Source organism: Sus scrofa, chromosome 4 (assembly GCF_054392235.1).
Source record: "Sus scrofa isolate SSC_HxYL_T2T_F1_AM1 chromosome 4, Sscrofa_HxYL_maternal_Yorkshire_Landrace_v2.0, whole genome shotgun sequence".
NCBI classification, from domain to species: domain Eukaryota; kingdom Metazoa; phylum Chordata; class Mammalia; order Artiodactyla; family Suidae; genus Sus; species Sus scrofa.
The window spans coordinates 31301816-31326241 of record NC_139386.1 but is presented as its reverse complement, the minus strand read 5'-3'; the positions used below and the strand labels follow the sequence as shown (position 1 = coordinate 31326241).

The 24426-nt window shown below is 38.7% G+C and overlaps 1 protein-coding gene across 4 annotated transcripts in view; it reads left to right on the top strand.

Annotated features, from left to right (window-relative positions):
* LOC146403748 (uncharacterized) overlaps nucleotides 1-24426 on the top strand; it is a 286927-nt gene that overhangs the window by 249326 nt on the left and 13175 nt on the right. The gene's annotated exons all lie outside the window — the stretch shown is intronic.

Below are 24426 nucleotides of genomic sequence, written 5' to 3'. Positions count from 1 at the left end.
AACTGATAACCTCTTCAATCACTTCATTCCCATCAGTAAAATATTTTAAACTTTACAGTGTTAAGATACTTAAAGCTGGAGGATGTCTGGGGCCAGAGTTTGGGGGAAAGAGGTTTCCAATAAGTCTCTAATAAGAGGCTTTCTCCCCTCTACTTATTTCTGTAGTAGATTTTTGTTCCTATATCTTCGGTGCCTGATAACACCCAAAGCAGACATTAATAGACGCTTCAGCAAATGGACTCCCTCACCCTGCCTCAGCCTTCTGTAACAACAGACCCCTGTTCAGATGTTTGCTCTCCACATGGCTTTGTGCTCTTAGAAGGTGTCAGAATCCCCAGCCTCAAGAGTGTGGGTCTGGACTAGTCCCAGCCAATGGAATCCTGCTCATTCTATTTCCCTTACCAGTGACTGACTTAGAATGAGGTATGGCACCCCATTCTGGAGAATCAGACAGGACGGGTAAAGGAGCTAGGCATTTTGCAAAGGTTATTTGCTCTTAAAGAGAAACTTTTAAAAAATATATTATTTCCTGCTTCTGGATATTGTTTGGTGACAATTTGATGGTCTGAAACTTTGCCGCCATCTTAAGACCATGAAAGGAGGAAAGGAGGGCACCACTGAGCTGTTTGGGATAAAGCTGATGGGAGATATTTAAATAATTTGCCCTACTTCAGACCTCCTTGTTAATATGACATTATAAATTTGCTTTGATTTTATGATTTTGCGTCAAGGTTTTTCCTACTTGGATCCAAAAGCTTATCAACTGATTCAAGGTCCTACCGAATAGGGCAGAGTGAGGAAAAAAGATTCAGGGGCAGACATTGATTTTTAGCTACCCATAGGTATGGGGAGTGTGGGAAAAGACACCATTCTGAGAATAGGAAACTAAAGAAGTAGATCAAAGGAAGGTGATTGTGACCCACACAGTCCAGCTTCTACTCAATGTCCCATTAAAAAGAAAGAAGAAGAAAAGAAAAACAAATGAAAAAAAAATCATAAATTGTAATTCCAATATTTCCTTGGCTTCTAAAAATGCAAAAGTTCGAGTGAGATTAGCATATATTTAATTTACATCAAAAAAATTGTAAAGCGTCTCTTTCTGTCTTTAATCTTTTCCATAGAGATGTCAGCTATTCCTCAAAACCTCTTTCTCTCCCAGTTTTAATTCCAGTCTACAGTTGCTCATAGCCACAGTCTAAGTTCCTTCTAGTGCTTCATTTTCTTTCTCCTTTGAGTATCTTTACCTTCATTCTTTTTTCTTCCACCAGGGAAACTCTATTTGTCACTTTTGGAGGCCAGTTCCCCATCCTGGTTTTCCCCAAGCCCATTACTCTTCTGTGATTGCCCAATTCTGTTAATTGCACAAAACCCCAAGAACTTATATGGCAAAGTCAGACTTCTCTTAGGGGCCAGAAGCACAAGGCTGCGAACATTCACACCTCATCTACTACTATTTTTGTTCTCAAAAACTTACAGCTCCAGGCTAGGAAACTCCACAGGATAAATGACCTGGTTTCTTAAAGAAATAAATTGCAAACTGGTAGGAGGAGAAAAAAGGGGAATTTACAAATGGGGAAAGGCTAAAGAAACATCTCAACCAATCATAATGCCTAACCATAATGCCATAGTCTGGATTTTGATTCCATTGCTTCCCCCAAAACTTACTCATACTAATGATATTTATGAGATAATTGGAAATTAGAACACTGGCTGGATATTTGATATACTAAGGAAACATTTTAAATTTTATTGATAATAATGTTATTGAAGTTATGATTTATACAAGTTATTAGCATTTAGAGATATCTACTAGAATATTTACAGATACAATTAAGTAGAAAGGTATTTGTTTCAAAATAATATGGGAAGGGTAGCAGTGGCCACAAATTGATCCTTATTGAAGCTGGAAAATGGGTACATAATTTATTCTTTTTCTCTTTGTGGTTGTATTACTCTATAATCAACGGTGGATAAATGATGATAGATACATACACACATACACACACATAGACACACACACACATATATACATAAAAAGATGACTCCTATAGGAAGAGATGACAGGTGACCTTGAAAATACCACTAGTATTTACCAAGGTGACTTGGTAAAGGCAGCCTGACTAGGCCTGGGAGGAATAATTCTGGAGACACTTGTTTCTGTGAGCATGTGTCAGGCCCATCAGTGATTTCCCTGCATCATTCTGTATTAGAACCTGTGTTTCAGGCCTACTGCATGCTGTTTGCAATGAATCTGAAGGGTACGACGACCTTTCCAGGTTTGCTCAATACCTGACTGCCCACTCATTCATGTATCTGTACAGAAAAAAAAAAGTCTAATTATAGCCTTTGTTGGCACATCGACCTGAAGCAGAATGGTGAGGCAAGCCCAGGTCGTAGGACAGATCTGTGGCAACTTCCTTTTAGCCATGAATGCCATCAGCCATATGTAAAAGAGATTTTTTAAATCCATCATTTCAGCTTCCATGTCTGTGCTCAGGTATTCATCTCGTCTCCACATTTAGTGTTATTCATGCGTGAAAAGGAGGTCAGAGGCCAAATTATATTTAAACATCTCATTTGAAGTTGTCTCAGAGATGTAAAATTATTTTTCTTTCATTATAACTCACTGTTTTACGAAAGATCTTAAGTTCAGATTCTAATATCTTCAAACTATATTCACTCAGTTTTATTCATCTGATTTTGTCAACTTCATTTCTAATGGTTCTGATGCAGTTCTTTTTCATAACTCATTTTTATTCATACATTACAGTGCCAATTTCTAACTCTGTGAAACTGTAGAATTCAGTTGCTGAAACAAATAACTCTTGAACTCAAAACATTTGTGTGTTCCTATAACATAGAGCTGCTCTGGTACAGATGTCACCACCTGAAAAAAAAAATGCAATTCTTTACTTGGTTAGTCTGCTTTGTACTTATTCAGAGCACATCAGAAGTTTAGCCTGCAGAAGTTCAATTCAAGATTAGAAATTATCCCAAATCTTAAAGCATCAACGAATTCCTGAAGAAGGCTGACATATAATATAGCAGGGGAAGTGAACTAGGGACAAATGCAGCAGAGGGGTCTTAGAGGGCATTTGTCTTTTTCTTCCTTGTCTAATATCTGACCTCCCATCTGTATTTCAGAAATTATCTGAACGTGCGTATTAACAGGAAGCAGGGTCCATCTTCTACTATAAAAGCCAAAAAGGCCAGGCCTGCCTCTGAGGCAGCTACAGAGCAGACTTGTGATCAGGCTCAGCCAGTTGAATGCACCTGACTTGATGCAGGTTCGATCCCTGGCCTTGCTCAGTGGGTTAAATGATCTAGTGTTGCCACAAGCTGCAGAGTAGGTCACAGATGTGGTTCAAATCTGGTGTTGCCATGGTTGTGGTGCTGAAGCTCCAATTCAACCCCTAGCCCAGAAACTTCCATATGCCATGGGTGTGACCCTAAAAAGAAAAAATAAAAGTACCTGACTTGGATCTAGAGTAGGGAACTAGTGACAGAAAGGAAGTAGGGAGATTATTTCTGTGGCAGAAGCAGTAGCAACAACATCCGACGTCCAGAGGTAGGCTTGGCAGTGTCACCATGATGACAGCCAGTGCTCAGTGCCAGCAATATTGTGGGTGCAAGCTGCAGCATCCATGCCTGATGGCATTAGAACTAGTCTCTTCACTGGACTGCTTCTTAAAACTGGTTTTCCTTTATGATTTTAACCATTGCTTTTTATACTTGCCCTTTTTCCGGCTGGTTCCTTGTTTTTGCCAAAAATTCTTCAAGTAACCCCATATCTATTCAGTCAATTATTTTTCAGTTCAACTCAGCTAAAACTTACTTCTGTTGGTGGTAATAATCCTGACTTTATAGAAAATGGTACCAGGAGTGGCTACAGCATAGAACCTCCAAGACATCTGGGTGGTAGAGGACATCTTGTCACTTATAAGGGACAGAAAATAAGAGTCTATGGCCTGCCATGACAAAACATCTAATAAAATTGTCCCCTGAGTTCCTTTAGAATGAAATGCTCACAAAAAGCAAAATTTGGAGGTCAATGTCACCAATGGTCTGTGAAGGACCACAGGTACTGAATGACTGTAGGGCCAGGTGTAATGAGGATTTTTAATAGCCCTTGTCAGCTGAAAAATCAAAAGAGACCCTCAAATCTCAATTTTCATCTCAAGGCATGGGCCTGTGTGTCTAGTCCTGACACACCAGCTCTCCCTCCTCCACCCTCAGCTGTGTGGTCTAGAGATGATCCTGCTCAGTGTGCTGGCATCGGCTGAAAGTGGAACACCAGAGTTGTAAGCATCACTTGAAAGCCAGTGGGTAAGGCAAGTATTAATAGGCATAACCTTGGGCAAAAAGTATCTTTGTCTTCTTTGCCTAAAAGACTCGTCTGAAAACAAAATCTACACCAATTTATGAAGAACAAAGGGTTTGGCTTGATGGTTGTTGATTTGGGAGCAAAAAAAAAAGACATCAGTGACAAACAAGATTGGAGAGAAGCTATGGCTAGATGGAGTGTAGGAGGATAAGCGTTTTTCAGGACAAGTGTTTTTTCATATGAATTCTCACCAAAACCTCTCACTCTGAAAAAAACTGTTTCCTAATTAGGAAGTTGATTCACCCTAATGCTTGTTCTGTGGGCTTATGCACAAAATGACCAGAGTAGCTGTATCAGTTATCTATTGCTGTGTAACAAACGATCCCCAAACTTAGTAGCTTAAGACTAGGGACTGAGGAGCTTCGTAACTGAGAAGCCCTCCGCTTCCCAATAATTCATCCTATCTGCCATTGCATTAAAAAAAAAAAAAAGAGTAAAATACCTAGAACTAAATCTAGGGAGGTAAAAGACCTATACTCTGAAAACTATGAAACACTCATGAAAAAAATAAAGACAACACATATAGATGGAAAGATATACTGTGTTCTTGGATTAGAAGAATGAATATTGTTGAAACGACTGTACTGCCCAAGGCAATCTACAGATTCAAGGCAATCCCTATTAAATTACCAATGGTATTTTTCACAGAACTGGATCATTCTTAATTTCTTTTAATTGCACACTTTGTGTAGTACTTTTGCTAGTTGCCTATTTATATTGGATGCCTAGGGGAACTATGTTATATTAATAACTTCTGTAACTCTGAGAGTCAGGCCCCACCTGGAAGCCCTTTCAAATTTTCCACTGATTAAAACGTGTCTACCTGATTTCCAGCAGATAAATGGTGCCACTGAACTCTGTTGCTTTGCCTTCCTGCTGCAAACCTTGCCATTATCCCTAGCCTACACAGATGCCCACCTCTGACATTTCAACTGATGCCAGTTCCCCTCTACCAGGACACTCTGTGTTGCTTTGGTGAATGGTGTGTCCTCCAGGCTCTTCTACGGAACCTGGTCTCCTGTGAGAACTCTGGCCTTACAAAACACATTCTTGGCATATTCCCTCTACCATAATATATTCCTCTTACTAGGTAAGAAGTAATATACTATACTGAGAATAGTGAATATACTATACCCACATATCTGAGCCTTTTAATCCCTTTGTACTATATGTCTTGGAAATTTTGGCATCTGTATGTCATATGTGGTCCATGACTAGTACTTTGTCCTCATTATTTTCCCAAGTCCTTGCCAGGGTGTTCAGTTGTCTATCCTAAGAGAGTGATCCCAAATAAATAAATAAACTCTCCATTATATATCCTGTATGGTTTTCTCAACTTGATCAAACACTGTACAAATCCAGGGTCCTATGTCCTCCCCCAAGGTCCTCAGGGTACATGTTAGTGGCTCCTGTGACCATTTAGATCTGGAATCCCTTTCCTCCCTTGGCATGTCCGTAGCTGCTGGTATGATGTAACTCAGTCTTAATATTGCCTAGTAGATGGATGGGTGTTGAGGGCAGGTCCTGGGGAAATGGAGAGACACATGTTATCTTTGAGGGGAGATGCCTCATTTCCAAATGGCAGAGGCTTCCTCATTTTTAATGTGGCGAAATAAGCCTTTTTTAATAGGCCCAAAGGACTCAAGGAAATCTGGGAATTCAAAATTCCTAGGACATCAATCCCGTCCCACAGGACATGGTTCATTTTTTTCCTTCAACCAGGGTCCAGCCAACCTTCTTGGTGCAGCCAACCTTCCCTGGAAGGATTTGGACCTTTGTGGAGCCCAACTACTCTCTAGGCCTCGATTTCTCTGCTCTTCTGCTGCAGAAGATGAGAGCCTCTTTGTTGCTACCAGAGGGGCCCTCCGGCTTTCAAACTTAACTTTTAAGTGAAGAGTAATTATTCTCAGCTTTTTGTTGTATTTTTCCAAAGCATCCATCAAGTTTAGCCAAAGCCAACCAACTCACCCTCCTCATAGTTGCTATTTTCCCTTCTCAAACTTTACACACCATACCAGCTAGTGCATTCCCTTCTACCTGTAAGTTATCCCTGTTGTCCAAGGTGAAAGTCTTCACAATTACACTGTCTTGTACTGGGAGCTCTCTGTGCTCTGCCTACCACCAGCAATGGGTCTTCGTTGGCCAGCATGTAGCTATGCAGTTCTGCCCCAAATCCCATCTGCCTGTGTGTTTCTCAGGCCACTCCTATCACTAACTCTCACAGATTGATTCCCTTGATTCTGAGATGGAGATTTGTGTCCAGGAGGTTTATTGGGAAGACCTCATGGGCTCAGTCCCTGTGGAAGGGAAAGAGAGGGAAGCAAGCAGATTTGGGCAGAGGGAGAAATAGAGCAGCAATGCAGCCCCAGCCAGAGCCTCAGTCAACCCTCTGGGGAGTCCTAAAGGTGAAAACACTCTTCAGAGCTGTCCCAAGTTGGAGAAAGGAGGCTGGGTCACCACAGAAAGCCAGCTTCCTTGGGTGGCTCTCTTCAGCTGAGGCCATTGCCAAGGAAGGTGGACAGGCAGGGGCTGCCCACCAGCAGTACCACCAGAAGCTGAGGGAATAAAGCCTATATTTTATGTCCTGTAAATTACATCAAAGCATCCATAAGAAGGTAACTGCTTCATGGCAGTTCCCATTGTGGTTCAGTGGTGGTGAACCTGACTAGTATCCATGAGGATGTTGATCCCTGACCTCCCTCAGTGGGTTAAGGATCCAGGGTTGCCATGAGCTGTGGTATGGGTCACAGACAAGGCTCGGATCCCACGTTGCTGTGACTGTGGTGTAGGCCAGCACCTGTAGCTCTGATTCAACTGCTAGCCTGAGAACCTCCATATGCCATGGATATGGTCCTAAAAAATAAAATAATAAAATAAAATAAAACTGCTTCATAATGGAAATGGGGAAGAATATAAATGGAGCGAGATAATCTTTTCAGGGTACCTCTAGTACTACTGTGACTATTGGGGAAAAAATAACAAAATACTAGAGGAATTCTCTGTAACAAGACTGTTTCAAAATACTTTTAACTGCCTAACTGTAACTTTGATTGGTGAGAATATTTACTCAAGTTACTGCAAAAATCTACTGTGAAAAGGTATTTTCACAGTGGAAGCACATAGGTGGGATTATTACTATAACCATGGAAGGCTTTCCATTCAAAATTTAGGTGGATAAAAAGGAGAGGAAAGCATTTGGAGCAGGGGTATAGCCATGTCAGAAGCCAGATATAATGCAGTGCACTGGAAGGCAATTGATAGGAAAGATTTAGGGCATCAAAAATAAGGTTTGGGGAGTTCCCTTCATGCGGTTTGGGGAATTCCCTTCAGCGGTTAACGATCCCAACTAAGATCCATGAGGACCAGGGTTCGGAGTTCAATCCCTGGCCTCGCTCAGTGGGTTAAGGATCCTGCACTGCCATGAGCTGTGGTGTAGGTCATAGATGTGGCTAGGATCCCGCATTGCTGTGGCTGTGGTGTAGACCAGGGGCTACAGCTCTGATTTGACCCCTAGCCTGGGAATTTCTATATGCCTCAGGTGTGGCTCTAAAAAGCAAAATAATAATAATAATAAAAAAATAAAAATTAAAAAAATAAGGTTTGAAGGATAAAGACTACAAATGCTATTCCCTTTGCGCTATGACTAATCAATCAGGACATATTTAGTTCTTATATTGTTTAAACCACTGCATAACTTTTGAATGATGACAGCCATCAACATAATAGCATGTCATCTCCATGAAGGAATTCTCAGCAGACTTTGGATTTGTTCACTGATATGTTTTCGATCATGACTTCAAATTGTTCATAATCACATTTTTTGGCTTTATTCATTATTTTAGCATGCTTATCATCTGACTCCAAAAGATCTGAGTTGGGAAGAAAAAAGTACTACATCATTTTTTGTACACTTGACCCTAATCATGGTTCAACTCAAGATGTATCTCTCACTGACCTATGCTGGTATCCTCAGGCCATTATTTCTTCTACTTTTCTTTGCTGTCTTTTTGAAGCAGGGACAGGATGTTGAAGTCTCTTCCACTAATCATCCCATTGCGAGCTAATGTGTCTGCTCAGATTCACGGGAGCTCTCAAGCTGGTCACAGTGGTGATGCAATGGCTTTCTGTGAATAACTTCAGGCTCCCTGGGAAGGCATTGCATGACCTTACATGCCATCTGCCTAGCCATCTGTGTCTTCCTCTGGAACCTCAATAAAAGTAATAGTCCTTGCTAACTCACGTGTACCATTTACTCCACAAACATTTATTGAGTGCCTACTGTGTTAAGGGTAACTCTGTAAGATGCTGGGGGTCAAAAAGTCTCACAGAGAAGAGCCATAAGGAAGCATCTCACTACAAAACAGTTTCAAAAGCTAAATGTAGAAGTATGTGCAAACTCTAAGGGAAGAAGATGCACTTTGAAAATAATGTACATAAAGATGGTCCTTCTGTTAAGGCGTGTACCTGCTAATTGGCATTTAATTTGGCCGAATATAAAAACAGAATCAATGGAGGTGATACAGCATTTTAAGTTGTCTTTTTTCAGGTAGTTATACTGGTCATAAAATGAATGAAGGTGCTTTGCTTTCAGCTTGTGAAGTGTTACCTATTAGTCATCCTTGAGTGAACAGACACCCAGGGAGAAAAAGATAGATGGGCTTGGTAGGGGAGAGTGAGCATCTTAAGGAAGCACTGCTCCTTATTACACCCACAGCCATTGATATTATTGCACATTCTTTCTACTCCTACGTATTAGGCTGTATTTATGTTGGAAAAAGGCTCCTGCCAGTATGTAAAAATGGGAGTGCTCTTGGTTCCCTCCCCACTATGCTAATTATGCTAATTATGTCTTCAACTCTATTATTTATAGTCTTACATTTATGGAACACTTACTATGTGCCAGACACTGGACTGGACTGCAGAGGTAATGACATTTAATCCCTCACAGGAACTCCTTGAAGTGGCTCTTAGTATCCCCATGTTCATGAGTAAGTGGCGGCTCAGAGAGGTTTATAATGTAGAAGTTATGGACCCACTGGAAACATGTCATATCAGAAGGGACAGTTTTCAAAGGTGTAAATGGGTAAGGAAACCTATAACGGATGGTGAAGGACTTGGAAAGAATTTAGAATAATGTCAACAGGAACCTGCCACAGCAGGGAGCCTCCACCACACCTGGACTCAAAGGGAAAAGGGAAGAGATGGATGTTACTAGACTCACATGTAGGCTTGAGGGAAGAGCAAGGCCATCCTCTAGGAGGTGAACCATAGAGGGAACCAGCTACTGGCAGAACTGTGGGAAATGGAGGAAATCTTTAGGGGAACAAGTACCCTGACCTCTACTATTTCTCCTTCCAGTCTCCGGCAGGTGCCTCCCACTGACTAAACCCACCCAGTAAAAAGGGAGCCTAAGTGGTGCACTCTGAGAAGTTCAGTAAGCAGGATTCAGGGAGGTGGGAGCAAGCAGAATCACTAGCACAAATAACTTGCCCAGAGTCATGCAGCTAGTAAGAGGCAATGCCGGCAGTTTTTGCAGACTTCTACTTCGAAGATCATGAGATTTCCACCATGACAAGTCATTTTCCAATAAATTATATTAATAGCTATCTCAGAGATGATATACTTTGCAAAAGCAAGATTTTTAAAATGACGTCCTTTATAAAATCAAAATATTTTGATTCATAACAAAGAATTTCTATCAGTCAGTACAATTCAAAGAGCACCTTGGTAGGTACTTAATGAAGACATTTAAATCTAATAGGCACTTAGTTAATAATTTACCAATTCCTGTGTGAATGCATGACCATTTACCAGGGATCTTGGAAAATTCTTGCACTTGTACACTTTTCGAATTCAATGAGCTCTGAAGTTTCCTTCTAAGTCTAAGATTCTGTGATTCTGTAAACATCTCAAATGGTCCTCAGACCTCTTAGTAACAGATGAGGGTTGCTTTAAAGAATTAGTGGTACAAGTTGCTCAAACTATCACATGACTGGAAATATTGCATTCCCAAGGGGAGAAATCATGAAGGATCATGTCTTAGCCATGAATGCTTTTAGCTGTTGGCACCAAAGAATTCTAAGAAATATTTAAACAAACAGAAAGAGAGTGTTTGTAAGGCAGTTGCTGTTGGAGCTGCTGTCTTTACAATCCTCCAGGGTTTTTCCCTCATGCCTGCACATTAGCTGCTGTGATTCTATCATCATGGTTCATGATTAAATTCTGAAGAAGGAGGAACTGGAAATGCCTGGATCAGGAAAGCAAAGGCTTTTCCAGGAATCTCATCATAGGGCTCTGCTTCTATTTCATGACAACCCAGAAGGGGGTCAGGAAGAGAGGGTTGAAAAGAGGAGGCAGGTCAACCAAGCAAAAGTGTCTGCGGCAGCTTCCCTAGCAGGAGTGATGGTGAAAATGGCCCTCCTCCAGTAGGGTCATTACCAATAAAGAAAGGAGACAGCTAGCAGCCATGACACCATGAACCAGGTTCAGGCCCCTGTGGATATGCTGTGTTCCTTAACATTTCCTCTAGAGATCAGAACCAGGGAATGTTAACCCACAATCATCTGGGTAAATGAAATTTCTGTAACTGGTAAGTGCGGAGAATTCCTGAGTGGGTTTCACAGGTGAGGGCAGACTTAAAATCAGCCTTACTCCTCCAGTTGTAAAAAAAGGGGATTAACCCAACTGGAAGCATCTCTGATTTGGAGCTGAAAATAATGAGCCTATTTTAACTTCCAATGTGATGGGATTTTCTGACAGTTTTATTCAGCATGTGTTTTAACAGCTCTGGTGACAGGGAGCTCACTCTCTCACAGGATGACATCACTGCTTGGTTGGAACAACCTTTAAAAGCTTTTAGGTGTGGAACTGAAACTGAAAGTTTCTTAAGTTCCAATTATTGACCCTAGGTATGTTTTTCTAGAGCTAAATTGTGATTAATTCCTATTCCCCATTTCCTCCCACAAGTATTTGAGGTCATCGTTCATGTTCCCACTTTGGCCACGTCATCTTGTTTTCAGGCCAGTTGTCACTTAGTAACACTTGTCCTGTTATACTACAGTTTGACAGTGTCCTTCTTAAATTAAAAAAAAAAAGTCCTGACACCCAAGAAGACACTCTTCATGTAAAAAGACCATAGGCTGATTCCTTTTTTAATGCTGTTTTTGTACCCAAAAATTCCCCAAATTATATCAGTTCTTCATGTGAATGATTGTTCAGTCAGCATAAGGTCAATTGCAAAGCCTTGTGGCCTGACTCTAGAGGCCTTCCTTAAGGTTGACTCAATCCCATAATTATTTCATGCCTGCTATGTTCAAAGGCATTTAAGGACATTTTTTTTCCCTTCACCAGACTCCTAAACTTCTAAGACTTATATAATCATCAATCCCAGTGTTCTATTTGCCCTTATTTGCATCATCAAACATTTTGTCTTATGTCTTATTGAAATCCATTACACTATAAGTATGTATATTTCTCTTATAAATAGGTACTTTTGTAAAATACAGAGACAAAAATGTAGACAATTTCAGTGAAACTACATTCAAATCCATTAATCTGTATGTGTGACTGGGTCACCATGCTGTACAGAGAAAAAATAAATAAAAGGTAAAAAAAAATATGCCATCCAAATGACTGTATATTTATAAACAAACAAACAAAACCCTTGACATCTTAGCTGGAAAATCTGAAGACATTATCTTAGGGATATTCCCTTGTAAAAAATTAATCTAGGCAGAGTGAAAGGAACTTCAGCATAGTAGGATGTAGTGGGTATGGTATAAGTGAGAAATAAAGACAAAAAACGACCATCCAGGCTCTAATGTGAGAGCTGTGTGTTTAGAGACAGAAGTCAGTGACTTGATGAGCATCATGGTATGCAGGGCATTTTAAAGGAAAAGAACAGATAGCAGCGGGGTAAACAAATTACTGGTCAACATCTTTAGGGAAGAAGTTATTAAGAGTTTTCGTACTCTGAGAGATGCTTTTTGCAGCATACAGGTAGGAGGTGCTTGAGCAAACATTGGCAAATGCCCAGGCTATTCTGGAAATTATGAACAAACTAAATGCAGTTAAATCCATGAGACCAGATGGCAGCTACCTGAAATTTTTAAATTAACCCGAGGAGGAAATTTTTGACTTGTTAGCCAAAATGCAAAAACAAAAACAAAACCCAAACTCAAAACAGACAAAAAAAAATTCCTTTCTTCGTAAATATAATGATGCTAGAGGAGGAGATTTTGCTACGTGAGACCCCAGACATGAGACGAGCCCCTTCAGGAGACTGAAAAAAACAATACCCAGGGAACCATTGCCAAAGGTTGGGCTCCTGCACACATTAAATTTTCATACCATGTGAAGTCAGACAGAGAAAGACAAATATAATATGAGATCACTAATATGTGGACTGTAACAAAAAAAATGATACAAAAGTACTTTAAAAACAAAGATTTTGCAACCAAATTCATGGTTACTAAAAGGGGGAATGTGGGGCGGGAGGGATAAATTAGGGGGTTGGGGTTGATATATATACACGGACTATATATAAAATAGATGGTAACAAGAACCTACCGTATACCCTGTATAGCACAGGGCAATCTACTCAATACTATGTAATAACCTGTATGGGGAAAAAAATCTGAATAAAAACAAACAGTTGTGCATGTATAACTGATTTACTTTGCTATATACCTGAAACTAACACAACTTTCTAAGTCAACTATATTCCACTAACATTTATTGAAAAAAACTGGGAACTGTATCTAGTTACTTATGATGGAGCATGATAATTTGAGAAAAAAGAATGTATACATGTATGTGTAACTGGGTTACCATGCTGTGCAGTAGAAAATTCGTAGAACACTATAAACCAGCTATAGCGGAAAAAAATAAAAATCATTATGTAAAGAAGAATGAAAATAAAATAGAATTAAAAAATCTTTACAAATCACGCGGAAAAAAATAAATAAAATAAAATAAAATAACAAAACAACAACAAAAACAAAACCCTTCTGACGTAAGTTAGCCCAGTTTCTGAAGAGGAAGTCATGCTGACCCATTGTCTACATGGGGAGAAGAAGGGAAACAAATCCACTCATTTAGCAAATATTTACTGAGTCCCTGCTAAGTACCAGGTGCTCAGGGACCTCACTTTAATATCCCTACCACAGCAGTGCCTCAAGATGATGGACTCAAGATGCCTAACTCTGTGCACCTGTCTTGCACTTAATTATGGCCATGTTCAAGCCTGCTGAAACTGAACAGGAAGGCAAGCATCCTCAAAGACTGAAAAAATAAACATTAAGAAAAGCTGTAAGAGGGAGACTTAGTGAGAAAAAAAAAAGACTCTTAGAAGAGTGGAGGTTTTTTCATGAAATGTCATCAGCTAACTTAGAGATATTGTGATAGGGTAGGCAAGGGGGTGAGTTGCCTTGACGCAGGAGAAGGGTCACCGAGCTGATCTTCTCTGGGTTCCTATCCTCTCTGTCTACATAGCTTAGATATGTTTCTGATGTGGTAGGATCATTTACTCCCACATGGTGCCATCCGGAAAGTCACAGGGCATAATTCTAAAGAGACCAAGAATGTGATAAACCATAACGCCATTAGCTGTGTAGAAAGAGAAAGAAATAGAAAAGTTGAAAATGCATTTAGCTCTGAGGGCAAAGGGCCTACTGCATGCATGAAAAGCAGCACTGCTCAAGCCAGCCTCCTATGCCTGGGCACTGAGAGCTGACAGACATGGAAAAGCATGTAAAATGTACATGTGGTTTCATGCACTAGCTCCCCTTAGAAGTTTACAAAAAAATATATGTTGGCTGAAGGGATCAATCTGGCAGTGATATGATTGCCTCATTCTGATCTCATTTGGTATAAATCTATGAGAATTTTTTTTCCTTTTTTACTTTTTTCCTGTTTAAATTTTTACTGAATTATAGTTGATTTATAAAGCTGTGCTAATTTCTGACGTACGCCAAAGTGGTTCAGTTATACATGTACACACATCCATTCTCGTTCAGATTCTTTTCCCACAGATTATCACAGAATATTGGGTAAGGTTCCCTGTTGGCCAGGACCATACATCTCAGGGTATATATGCCAATCCCAAAACTCTAGTCCATCCCTCCCTCACCTCCCACCTGTCCCCTTTGGTAACTTATGGTTACCAAAGGGCAGAGGTGGATAAGGATTTTTAAGTGGTCAGAAATGTTTTCGTCTTGTGTTTTTCTTCAAATAAAGAGAAAATTGTGGAGATCTGGGAGTTGCTTAAAACTGTGGTTCTGAGATCTGCTGTGTAGTGTGTTCGTAAGAGAGAGAAGATACAGAAGGACATATGACACAGGGATCTGGGTAGCATGGAAATTATGATGCTGTTGTTTTGATGGTGTCATTCTGAAGGAGAAAAATCCAAACATTTCAACACCAATAACAAAAATAGCGTAAGGGTTTACAACAGTTTCATTCACTTTGTATAACAGGGAACTCTTTATGCTTCTTGTCCAAAGTTTCCTACTCATCCTGGCTGTCACTGGTCAGTACAATGACCACTACCATCTTTGATCTAATAAAAAGGGAAGGAATGAATAAACTACCAACAGAATTAGATTAGGTCTCTGTATTATTCACGCTCGTGGCATGTTGTACTTTTCCCTTTTCATATTTAGTGTAATTGAATTTAGTAATTATTCTTGACATGTTTATGTCTTTTGTATTAACGTAGAAGGTCCAGAATGGTCTAGATTTATTCCTGCTGTATCCTAGCATCTAACACAGTGTCTGGTATATTATAGGTCCTCAAATATTTGTGGATGAATGAATGACAGGGTAGTTCGGGGAGTGGACGTGTCAGTGACACAGTGAGGGAGGTCAGGAGTCATAGGCAGCTCAGGAGTGAGCTGACCGTCAAGGATCAGTAGAGTTCAGGGACAGGGTAAGGGGTGCCAGTTATAAACATGACTCGATAACAAAATGAAATTGAACACGTACACAAATGTGTAAGTCGTTTTAGAGGCCTTTGCTTTCAGTGTCAAAGTAAATACTAAGCCATATTGTTTTATATTTTCAACCCCGAATTCTAAAGTGTATCTTGTATATTCTTTGTGTTGAAATGTTGTTAGCAAATGTGATTACCTGAGGAAGTTCTCTTTGTGATAATTCACTGAGCTGTTCACGTTGATATGTGCCCTTGGCCACATGTGTGTTACACTTCAATACAAAATCTGCTTTAAAACATGATGAGATTTAATTAGCATATAAGCATTTATAGCCAGGCCTTTACAAAGCTCTGTTTTTTAAATTCAAATTCAAGATCTTTAAAGAAAGACCATCCATCCTTGAACTGTTCAGATGAGAAATGTTCCAATAGTTTATTTTTCATTTCAATACAATGTTATTGGCCCAGTACAAGAAAACACTGAACTTCCATTTTAAATATCCTTCCAGCTACAACACCCTGAGTCATCTTTGCTCTGGTGCACTGGGACAGACAAGGCCAGCCCTCCACAGGACACAGAAAGCATTGTGCCTAGAGCCACAGTGCCTGTAGAGGCTCACAAATCAAAATGTTTTGATCTTTTCTTTAATCGGAGGGAAAAAAAGAGTATTTAGGTTGGATAAAACTCTTCCAGAATATTAATCTATGTGTCACTATATCAGTTGAAAATGCAAATTTTAACATTTTTATAGAGAAGGGAACTCAGGGAGAAAAAAATTGCCCAGAACCTACAAAAGTCATAATGCTGACCCTGGGGAAGAAACTAAGTAGATAGAAGAAGCCTATTATCTTCAAGTAAGTTACAGTCTCGAAGAGATGAAATCCACTCGGTTTTTTACAAATGAGGTCACAAACCAACGTGGCATGTACTAGCTGTTTTTTCTTTTATAAACTGTACATCTGGCTGTCTTTTTAAATGGAAATTTTCAGTAAAGACCATTATTTCCACGTTGTTCAAATCTCTAAAGGGTTTTCACAAAGACAGAACTTGCCCTGGTACTGTAAGAGTGAACAGTACTTAAAAATGCATTCTTTTGGAATTCCCATTGTGGCTCAGTGGTAACGAACCGGACTAGTATCCACGAGGACATGGGTTCATTCTCTGGTGTTGCTCAGTAGGTTAAGGATCCAGAGTTGCCATGAGCTGTGATGTAGGTCACGGACTGCATTGCTGCGGCTCTGATGTCGGCCAGTGTCTACAACTCCAATTCAACCCCTAGCCTGGGAACTTCCATATGCTGCAGGTACAGCCCAGCCCTAAAAATCAAAAAAAGAGAAAAAAAAAAAGAAAGGAAGAAGGAAAATGCATTTGTTTTGCATTAATAAAATGCATTATTAATGAAATTAACCATAATTCTCTCATTTATTTTTCTATTGTCTATCTATACTATTATTTTTATTTTTTCTCTGCCTCAACTACATTTTTCCATATTAGTAAAATATAGTTCATTTGAGTTTATCCAAATGTCAGCTTCACATATGTGGTGATTTCTGTATGTTCATTTTAAGTTGTGCCTGTGATGACTGTTTCTGTCTCTCTCTTCTTGTCTCCATTGGATGAAAATTATGGTAACTGTATGTTGTATGCCCTTTAGAAGAATAGCAAATAAAAACAAAGGAGAGGGACAAAGTCCAGCAGGAAAAAAAAAAAAAACAAAAAACTGAAGCCATAATTCAAGAGCATAATTGAAAGATAAAATCCTCATCAGATATTCACTCAACCTTAATATAAAATATATGAATATTTTAATCCTTTCTGTGTGCCCAAAGTAGCAATTAAATCCACAGGAATGAGAAGTTTTCAACATCTGGTTCATTCCCTTCACTAATAACCTGCTAAAAGTAAGGACCAATCAAAAGTCCTAGGAGATGCCATTCAATTGAAAGTAGAGACAGCTATTTTTGAGAAGATGCAGTGTTAGTCAGCACCTGGCAAATTAACAAGCATCCCATAGCTGAGAAAAATTTGCTCACTGTGGACAATTTTGAATAGCCTAAAATAATCAGAAACTGCTTTAAGCTAGTACCCAGTGCCTGGAAACATTAGAGAATTGGGTGCCTGACTGGTTAACATTGCTGCGAGGATTTGAAATGAAATAGATGGAAAATCTAGGACATGATCATATTATAAAGTGAGCTCAAAGAACAGACTGATGTTATTTAATATACAATTACTACAGAGATGGTTCTTTTAAAATTAAATTACAATTATAGAATAAGGGATTCCTTTTCCATATAATACAGGCATCCTATTCCTGCTCTTGAATACAGGATACCCATTTTTATCTTAATGTTAATTTGGACCCCCTAATTTACAATCACGCACATTCTTTCTAAATATCTATATGTAGATGTTTTTCCAGACTCGTTAATATTTTCAAACTTAGAAGCCCAGAAAAGTCTACATTCCCACCAGACCAAACATTGAAATATACATTAATACCTATATCTATTTCATAATTGCTATTTACTTTCCCTAAGGTCATTTTAATGATCTTAAATTGGTATTAGTCCTTGGAAATGCTGACTGACCTTCTCCAGGCTCCCAAAGCATCTTTTGAATTTCACTGCGTATTTTTGCCCCTGGGGACCAGTTTGAATTCTGTGAATCAAATTTTAATTAAAATAAATTAGCTTGACTGTAGGCTTTCTGATGTTCGTAGTTGCATAGTTTTAATTATTCATATTAAGTAAAGAGCTGAGTTGGAGGAAAGGCTGGTAAAGAAGATACTTTTCTTGAACAGAGCAGAAATATAAAGAGGAGGGAGCATTCAGAGAAAGCCAAAGCTAAAGATGTCTAGCTAATTTGACTCTAGATTAAAAAGGCATGCTTTTGAGTTAGGGCTAAAGGTGGTATGCCCCTTTCTTCTTTAAAAAAAAAAAAAAAGAGAAGTGGAGTGAGAATGGGGTTTTCCCCATTCCTTCAGTCCTAGCACCTACTAGAAACAGAGAGAAAAAAAGCAGCATTTAGAAATGGGATCCAAGGCAGAGAAAGAAAAAGTCCGTTTCAGCATCACAGGAGACTATCTTGGGCCCAGTGTTGGAGGTTTGAGTATTTCAATAGTTCATTGGCAAGATTCTCATACCCCTGCCGGCACTGTCTTCTTCATCCAAAGTGGAACTGAATGGAACAAAATGACCAAAAACTACACAAGAGGCTGAGGAAGAGAAACAAAGTATTAATAGAAGAAAGAAAGAACAGGAAAGAGTCCGAAGTGGTGGGTTTGTTCACTAAGAACTGCGAGAAACATGGCCTTATGTGGTGGCCATTGCCTTTTCCAAAGACCCTGGTCTTCTGATGAACTAAGAATAATTTGAAGAGAATAAAGGAGTCACTTCCAGACTCTACCTCACCAAAACCTCACAATTCTTATGTATGCAATATGGACTAGGAATGTTTTTCTTGAGCCTGAATTAAAGGTTTGCATAATCTTCTAGACTGCACGTGTGTGCATAACCAGCAAACAGGAAAAGTGGTTTAATAATCGACCCAACTAGCACTCCCTTCCAATTTTAAGGGGTAATGCTAAGTAAGGGAAACTAATTTTGTCTTTTTTTTTTTTTTTTTTGTCTTTTTGTCTTTTTTTGTTGTTGTTGTTGTTGTTTTTGTTGCTATCTCTTGGGCCGCTTCCGTGGCACATGGAGGTTCCCAGGCTAGGGGTTGAATAGGAGCTGTAGCCACCGGCTTACGCCAGAGCCACAGCAACGCGGGATCCGAGCCGCGTCTGCAACCTACACCACAGCTCACGGCAACGCAGGATCGTTAACCCACTGAGCAAGGGCAGGGACCGAACCCGCGACCTCATGGTTCCTAGTCGGATTCGTTAACCACTGCGCCACGACGGGAACTCCGCGGAAACTAATTTCAATTTATCTTTTTTAGCCTAATCAGTCTAAGAGAAAACATAAATAGCCCGATTTTCTTCTCTTTATATATGACATCAAGTCTTTTCGGAAAGACTTTAGTCCTATGCTAAAGTCTAGATATTTCAGAGAAATATCTACATACAATCATTTCAAGAGCTTTAAGAAATAGATTCAGGAGTCCCATTGTGGCTCAGTGATAATGAATCTGACTAGTATCCATGGGGACATGGATTCAATCCATGGCCTTGCTCAGTGGGTTAAGGATCCATCATTGCTGTGAGCTGTGATGTAGGTCACAGATACAGCTTGAATCTGGTGTTGCTGTGGCTGTGACATTGGCTTCAGCTCTCATTCACCCCCTATTCTGGGAACTTCCATATGCCATGGGTGCGGCCTTAAAAAGACTGAAAAAAAAAAAGGAAAAAGATACAGGTTCAGAGCAAGCACTAATTAATTCCAGTATAATGAGAGAGAGAACTCTTGGACCAATGAAGAATTTGGAGAAGTAAGGATTCAGAGTTTATGAGTTATGATACATTTTTTATTGGCTACAGAGAGCTAAAGATACTTCCTGCAGTAGATTTTCATGTCCCTTAGGGTGTACTTATAGTAACCCTGCAGGAAGGAGGAACTTTGGCTGGAATGTGTAATGTGTGAGATGATCATAGGATAGAAACAGAAACCTCTGGAGCTCCCCCATGGAACCATAATTATAAATAAGCAGCTGTACCTAGAGGGAGTAGGGAGAGAGTGGGATGGACTTGGAGTTTGGGGTTAGTAGATGCAAAACATTACATTTAAAATGGATAAGCAGTGATATTCTACTGTACCACACTGGAAACTATATCTAATCCCTTTGGATAGAACATGATAGAAAATAATATGAGAAAAATAATGTACATATATATGTATGACTGGGTCACGATGCTGTACAGCAAAAATGGACACAACATTGTAAATCAACTATAGTTGAATTAAAAAATAACAGTTAAAAAATAATTGAAAAAAAGAAAGAAAGAAAAAGTACTGGGTCCCAGAAGAAGTGCTTGAAATCATAGCTGAGACTTAAGAGTAAGAGGAACTGGGTAATCCCTTCAACTGACTCTCCCTTCAAGTAGCCAGTGTGGTCTCATATGATGACTGACAGGTCCTGCAGATTAATAATAAACATTGGAAGCTAAATGTGCTTATGCCAACTATGGTCATCCTAGGCCTGGTATTATTTCTAGTATTAGGATGATATTTCAGGTCTTGTTTTGATGTGATGGCTGATCAGGAAAATACATTCTTTATTTTTTCTAACTGTATTTATTTTTTGAATAGCTAATTTATTCATAAATCTCAAAATTCAAAACATATAAAAGGACATAGAATGAAAACTCTCCCTCTTATCCCTGTTCCCAGCCACCCTTTTTCTCAAGGCCAATGGTGTCATCAGTTTCTCACATAACCCATCACAGATATTTTATTAGTCTCACTCCTTTTTTGCATAAATGGTGATATACTACACATACTGTGTGGCATCTCACTTTAATAATATATGTATCTTGGAAATCATTTTGACACATAAAAAGCTTCTCCATTATTTTTAAATGGCTGCATGTTGTTCCATTGTATGAATGCACCATTCTGTAGTTCATTGCTCTCATATTGACTGACATTTAAGTTGCTTCCAGTGTTTAGCTATTGCAGCAATAATGGTTTAATGAATATTCCTCTATACACATCATTTTGCACAGTGCAAGTACATCTATGAAATAAATTCCTAGAAAGGGAAATGTTAGATTATAGTATAAGTGCATTTGTAATTTTGATAGCTATTGCCAAATTACACTCCATAGAAGTTGTAGCAATTTATACTCCCTCCCTCATTAACATCATGTTATTAAGTGTTTTGATATTGCTGGGTTTGTATATGAAAAATAGCATCTCTGTTTGGTTAGTGTCTGCATTTCTCTTATGAATGAGGTTTAGTATCTTCTCATATGCATAACAATATTTGTATGAATGTTGCTGGTACATAGGCCATCTAGATAAAAAACAAATTTGTATATTATCCCCATTCAGGTTATTGGATCCCTCTTCTGGTTAATGTAGCCACCATTAGTAGGCTTATGCAGAATGATATTCAAATATATAGAATCCATGGTCCCAAAACAATCTGCTTAGGGAATAAGTTTTACAACTAGAATTGTCCATAAGTCAGTGTATGATAAGAATATAAAGTGAAAATTTTACCTTGTTTTCACCTTGAAGCAATGCATAGAATGGAACTGTGGGATAGATTACTTAAATCCCAGTTCCAAATCCTCACTACTATGAAATGTTAGGAGGTTTGGGTCTATTAGTGGAAAATTCCCTCTTGGGGCTGGTTTTAATGGACCCAGCCTTCATGATGCTCTCTCCCTAGTTATCTCCCTCCTAGCAGATAAGACCAAGGGTCAGGGAAAAATAAAGTGATGGAAATAAATTTGATTAATCAATCAGACCACCCTCCCATTCCATCTGTATTTTGTCATAATCACCATGGAGTTCTTACAAATAAAAGACTTGAACATTTCTTTGTTGAAACCCAACTGGGGAAAAAAAAGTAAAGCTTCCTTGTTTACTGAATTTTTACCAAAAAAAAAAAGCTTCAGGAAAATAGAAGCCAAAATTTGGAAAAATAATACAAATATATGAGATTTCCCACTTACTAAACTAGATGAAGGATTCATTAGTTTATGATTTGCCAAAAAATATTAAGTGAAAATGAGTTTTTTTGATAAAATAGGGGACAAGTTATGGGTTAATTATGAAAGAAGAAATAATGCTTGAGAGCCCAATAAAAACTATATGCGAACCTGAACAAGTGTAAGAAAAATATAATTTTTACCACCCTCAATTTATTCGATAAGAAGAAGCTGTACTTGATAAAAGTTTTATTTTCCATTTTGTCTTGTTTTGTTTTGTTTTTTCTAGGGCCACACCCATGGCGTATGGAGATGCCCAGGCTAGGGGTCAAATAGGAGCTGCAGCTGCTGGCCTACAGCACAGCCACAGCCACAGCAATGCGGGATCCTAGCCGCATCTGCGACCTACACCACAGCTCAGGGCAAGGCCAGATCCTTAACCCATTGAGCAAGGCCAGGGATCAAAAACAACCTCATGGTTCCTATTCGGATTCCTTAACCACTGAGCCATGACAGGAACTCCTACTTTTCCATTTTGGGTCCCCAATCTTATTTGTTCCATTGATAAGCTACTCATGATCAGTGCTATCATTATGATTTAATCTACAAATTTCCCTGATCATAAGTAAATAAGGCCATAGGAAAGCAAAGCACCCTTATTTAAAACATATCTGGAAAGTACTCATGAGCCTCTCAAAAAAACACCTCACTTTCCACCCCAGAAACCAGCTACGGATGTACTTAAATATTCATTACATCCAACCACACACCTGGATGGCATCTGTAGGTAAAGACAGCTTTAAGGGAAGGAAAAGACTGTTCCACCACAGTTACTAGGGAAGCAAATCTATGAAGAAAAACAAATGTTAATGAAAATTGGTGTGAATAAAACTGAAATCGGTCTTGCATGAAGATTGAGTTTAAAAATACACTAGATTTTATCTAACAAAATGTGACAATAAATGTTTCTATTAACAGGCAAAATATTCAGAGCATTTGCTGATATCCCGAGTGGTGGAGATCTCAAAATAAATTTCATTTAAAAAAACCTCAAATAAAATAAAGAATCAGTCTAATCTAATTAAAATAGTACATAGAAATAATAAGGATCAGACCCTGCAGGGTATACACAGGAGATTAGGCTGTTTTAAGACTCCCCATGTAGCTAAATCATATGTAGATATAAAATTTGTCTGGATTTCACTGGAATCATCCAAACCTTAAAAATTCCATGGAATAAAGAACTGGGTCAAATTGAACTCGATGATGCCAATGTCTGCCCAAATAAGAACCAGTCAGCTTAGCTTCAGGGACAGGGAGACCATGTAAATGAATGAGCAATGCTGCAATGTGGTTTGAAATGCATGAGTCAGTCAACATTTAATTGTGGGTCAGACTCTGCCCATGTTCAAGAGGCTGAGGCTGTTCACTGGTTAGAAATAGTTTCATAGGAATAAAATGTGATTTACTGAAGAGACAGAAGTATAAAATTTCCCAAAATAAATTATTAAGACCTCCTCATCCAAGACTGTCATTAGTTCTGGAGTATGACCTTTTGCCTTTTTTAAATAAAGTATACCTTATTTACAGACAAGTGCAAAATCAGAAGTATGTGCTTGTTTTAATATATAGTCCTGGTGTATTAAAGAATATTTGAAAAATATAGAAAAATAAAAAAGAGAAAACAAGTGCACATTTAGGTGTTCATGTCTATTCATAGCTAATTGCAAATACGCATTTGTATATTTATAAAATTTACATAGACATGGCTAAGAGTAAAAAAAGTAAAATGAAACGTGCAAATATATGTGTGTATGTATATATACAAGTATATACTTTGAAGAGTTATGAATAGAACACATCTATGTAACTACCACTTAAGTCAAAAAATAAAATATGACTGGAGGCCACTTTATGTCCATTTTTTTTATTTTAGCTTCTGCCTCCTATGCAAAGACAATCCAACTTCTAACTCAATAGGTAATGCCATCTACCTTTGCACTTTATACATGGAATTGTACACATGTATTCTTTGTATCTGGTTTCTTTCTTATGTATCATATTTGTTGAGTTTCCTCCATCTTGTTTCATGTTCTTATAGTTTGTTTCTTTCATTTTAGAATGTAATTTTAGTGATAGCATCTCAAATGTGTATAAAGAAGTGAGATTTGCTGAGAGTGGTATGGTAGCCACTTGTGAACCTCAGGAGTGCCAGTTCATTTTTGATCTTCCAATCAAGAAACTGTCCCACTTGCCATCACTATGTTTATTTTTTAATTTAATTTAATTTTTAAAAGATTTTTATTTTTTCCATTGTAGTTGGTTTACAGTGTTCTGTCGATTTTATATAGCTAGTGCACAGTGGGTTTTTTTATTCCTCGGGTTGGAGTTTAAAATCATAGTCACTGTAGCAGAGACAGAAATACTTGGCTCTGTTGTAAGAGTTGTAAGATGCTGTTATTATATATTCAACTATTCTATCTATAGGGAAAGACTTAGCAATGCTAACAATT